Raw genomic sequence first — 4769 nt, forward strand, 5'->3', positions numbered from 1 at the left:
ACCCATATTTATGGAGATGTGGCGCTGATTAGGTAATTAGACGTTGTGTGTCTCAATCAGAATTCCAGTCCATTTTAGAGGCCTGTCACTCATCTGAGAGTGGAGGACATTTTGGCCCTCAAAGAACAGCTAGGAAGATCTTAGACTGTGGATTCTGGTGGCCTACTCTTTTTAGAGACGCTGTTGAGTTTTGTAAATCTTGTCTCCCATGCCAAAAATTTGGTAATATATCCAGGAGGGATGAGATGCCTCAACAAATTATGCTTTTCTGTGAAATTTTTGATGTTTGGGGCATTGACTTTATGGGTCCATTTCCAAATTCTAATGGATATTTTTATATATTGTTAGCTGTGGATTACGTTTCCAAGTAGGTGGAAGCAATTCCAACCCGCACTGATGATGCTAAAACTGTTGTTTCCTTTGTGAGAAACCATATTATTTGTCGCTTTGGATCACCACGAGCAATCGTGAGCGATCAAGGCACCCATTTTTGTAACAGGAGACTAACAGGATTAATGAGGAAGCATGGGATAATTCATAAGGTTGCAACAGCATACCACCCTCAGACCAATGGGCAAGCCGAGGTGTCAAACAGAGAGATAAAGCGTATTTTGCAGAAGATAGTCAAACCTCATAGAAAAGACTGGAGCACCAGGCTACAAGATGCTCTTTGGGCATATAGAACAACATATAAAACACCCATTGGGATGAGTCCTTTCCGCTTAGTTTATGGGAAAGCTTGCCATCTCCCAGTTGAAGTAGAACACAAAGCCTTTTGGGTAGTCAAGGAGTGCAACATGGGAATTGAGAAAGCCGGAGCTGAAAGGAAGTTGCAACTGCAAGAACTGGAAAGCCTTCGCCTAGAAGCTTATGAGAACTCAAGAATATACAAGGAGAAGATGAAGGCTGTACATGATCAGAACATCAAGAAGAAAGAGTTCCAACCTAGGGATTTAGTCCTCCTTTACAAATCTCGACTAAGGCTCATGCCAGGTAAGTTGAGATCAAGATGGGAAGGTCCATACAGAGTAGAGAAGGCCGAACCGTACGGAGTTTATCACTTAAGCCATCCTTCAAGCTCTGAACTTATTAAAGTTAATGGACAACGTCTGAAGCTATACCATGGCGAGAAGATGCAGAGAAACAAGGAACTTGAGATCTTCCTCTTAGAAGACCCCTACATAGCAGAAGATTAAGCTAGTGGAGCGTCCAACTTACGGACGTTAAAGCAAAGTGCTAGGTGGGAGACAACCCACCATGGTATGATCGTTCTTTTCTTTATTTTTAGTTTTTCCTATTCAATAACTCTTCTCTTTATCAGTACATTTCGTGCATTTACATCTGCATACCTTTAATTTAATAAAAAAATTTTTTTTTCCCACGCGACGCGACCGCATCAGCGACGCGTCCGCGTCGCATGGAGAGGGGAGAAAAATAAAAACGAACAGAGAGTCACGCTGGAGCGTGGATGGAGGCGTGCCAATGGCACAAATCATCCCACGCTGACGCGTCCGCGTCACATGGGAAAAATAACCTCCCACGCGACCGCGTGACCCATGCGGCCGCGTGCCCTGATTTTCGACGTAAAAAGGGTGCACAACGAAATATTGTGCGAGAGTGGTGCTGGATTAGTGCTGGGCGCACAATCCCTATCACGCGATCGCGTGACCGACGCATCCGCGTCATCCCTTTTCTGAAGCCCACTCACGCGATCGCATGCCCCACGCGATCGCGTCACCCCAATTTTGGCAAATAAATTAATTTGAACAGAGAGTTGTGCAGGCGCGAGGCTGTACTCGCGCCAGAAGCATAACATGGGTCACGCGACCGTGCGACCACGTGCCCCATGCGGCCGCGTCGCTTGCGCCGCACAACTAAACCTAAATTGCCAAAATATCTTATCTTTTCCTCTCCAATCCTAATTTTTCTTTTCCCTCCCTATTTCTTCCTTCTCCCTTCTTCCTTCTATCTCACCTTTCACTCTCTATCTCTCTCACCTCCATTAACAAGGTTTTATTTTCTTCTTCCCTCTTTCCTTTTCTGTCATTCTTATTATTTTATATGTTATTTTCTTTTCTTTTCTTTTCTTTTCATTATTCATATTTTCTTTCTTCTTCTTTTCCTTTTTACATGGTGTTAGAAATTTATTTGAGTCATTATTCCTCATTATATGCTTGTGGATTATTGTAAATTGTTTGGCAATTATATATTATTTTCTTTAAAGAGTGGCTTGCATGTTCACTTTAATACTTTCTATACCTTAATTACCATGCATGCTATATGTTTGTTAAAAAGCCCATATGGCATTATGCACTTCTCTATTATACTTTCTACTATTCAAAGCTTGCTTTTTCATAAATTCTCTTTACTATTGTATTAATTGAATTTAATTGTCAATACAAACGTGATGGTTTGCTACAAAGTAATGCCTGATTTATGCTACTCATGCCCTTTGCCGGCATGCCAATAAACACCTTGCATTCACTTGTCCTTATATGCACTAGCTATTTTCCATTGTTGGCTTTTCACATGTACTCGCGAGCATGTGTTAATGTCAGTATATCTTAATGTGCATCTATCACCACCTTTTTCGTTCCCTTCCTTGCTGTATATCTCTTTGAATTTAATTTACTTTCTCTTCCCTTTTTCAGGATGGCCACCAAGAAAGGAAAGGAGAAAGCTATATCCAAACCACCAGCAAGAAGAGGTACTAAAAGAGCATTAGTGGCAGAGCCTCCTTCAACTGCAGTCAAGCCCTCAACAAAAAGAATTAAGAGGATCATCAAGGTTGATGAAAAAGAGAAAGCCTTTCCAGCAAAGAACACTGCGCGATTTCCCAATCGCTACTGTGAGCAGATGTTCCCCATCCTGGCAGAAAGGAGCTATAACAACGAATACCTTCTTATCCTCCCGCCCAATATTGCTACCTTTGTTGAGCCGCAAATTGAACGAAGACATTGGGGTTTCCTACAAAGACAGCCTAGGCAGGTCAATCTTTCTTGGGTAGTCGAGTTCTACTCTAACTTCTACCTGCCAACTCTGCAGTCTGTCTATGTCCGTCAGAAGCAAGTCCCCATTACAGAAGAGGCCATTCAACAAGCTCTGAGTCTTCCCCCTATTCCAGAAGGAATGGACGCCTTTCAAGAAGCCGCACTCAAGCGCCAAAAGTACCAATTTGACTGGGACTCCGTTCTCAGAATTATCCCATTACCTGGCAGCCGTTGGATTTACGGATACCATCGTACCCGCCCTAAGGGAATCTTGGCTTCAGCACTTACCTTGGAAGCTCGCGTATGGGCACAAATCATGTCCCATTACGTCTTTCCGAGCACTCAAGAGTCCTCCTTCACTGCGGACATGGCCGTTCTACTATGGTGCATCCTTACAGACCAACCTCCGAATCTATCAAGACATATCCGGAATGCCATGGAACACGTACAAATTACGGGCAACTTACCTTTTCCTGCCTTGGTCTCCGATCTTGTCTCAGCAGCCGGAGTCTCCTACAGAGCTGGGGACACCAAAGCCGTGCTTCCACGGGATGATCAGTATGTCTCTAACGGGAAATACCTCAGACTTCCAGCAGCCACTACAAGCCTTCCTACTGCACCGGTTGAAGATATTCCTTCTTCAACACCACAAGCACCTACAACAGACGAACTACTCCATCAGATACTTGCAAAGTTGGATCGACAAGAACAGAAAGCAAAGTTAAGAGAGTACCGCAATGAGCGCCGATTCAAGCACCTCAAGGAGCTGCTTAAAGGAAAATTCCGAGACTCAGACACCCCAGACTTCACTTCTTTTACCAGCTCAGAGAGCCATGATGGCCCCGACTGTGGAGATACTGCTACCAGCCCACCCCTGTTCCTGACAGATGGCACCGAGGACAGTGCAAAGCCTTAAGTGTGGGGAGGTCGGTTAGTACCTGACTTCCAGAGGTAATTTCTTTTCCCTAACACCAATAAATTAGGATTTTAGTTAGATTTTCTTTCTTTTATAGAATAGGATAAATTGCATAGTAATAGGTTAGTTGCATGCATGATCTACTTGATTGAAAGGACAATAAGTTTCTTCTAAGACTCTATCTTTGGAACAAAATTTCACTAATTTTTAAAATTTTTATGATAAATCTGCTTGAAGTTGTATTTTGGAACATGATGTTTGAGCTAAAGAACACACAACCTGTGAAGATTTGAGCCTTTATGTATGGTTACATTATTTAACCATAATTATTTTATTCTTGTGTGTTTACTTCTCTATGATTGTAACCTATATTTTGTTTTATCTTATATGTCCAATATTTATTATATTTGTATGCTTGCACATGATTGAGGCCATTATTTGTTTAAACTCACTTATCCAAATTAAGCCTACCCTTCTCAATTACCTTTGTTTACCACTTTGAGCCTTTAAATCCCATTTGTTCTATATTTTACCACATTACTAGCCTTAAGCGGAAAAACAATTGTATATTCCAAATTGAATCTTTTGTTAGCTTAAGATAGAATTGTGTGTGCTAGTTAAGCATGGGAAATTGTGGGAACAAAAGTTATTAAGGGAATGTGTCATGATAATATAATGGGAATTTGGATACCTACTCATGCGAAACTATAAGAATTAAAATTCTCTGTGCATTGATAAGCTAGATTTATTTTTATGTCTATATAATCAAAAAAAAAAATATATTCAATAAATAAATAAGGGGACAAAATTACCCCAATGCTGAATTAAGAATTCAAAGATCAATGCACATATGATAAAATTAA

The sequence above is a fragment of the Arachis ipaensis genome, chromosome B07 (assembly GCF_000816755.2).
Source record: "Arachis ipaensis cultivar K30076 chromosome B07, Araip1.1, whole genome shotgun sequence".
Classification (NCBI taxonomy): Eukaryota; Viridiplantae; Streptophyta; class Magnoliopsida; order Fabales; family Fabaceae; genus Arachis; species Arachis ipaensis.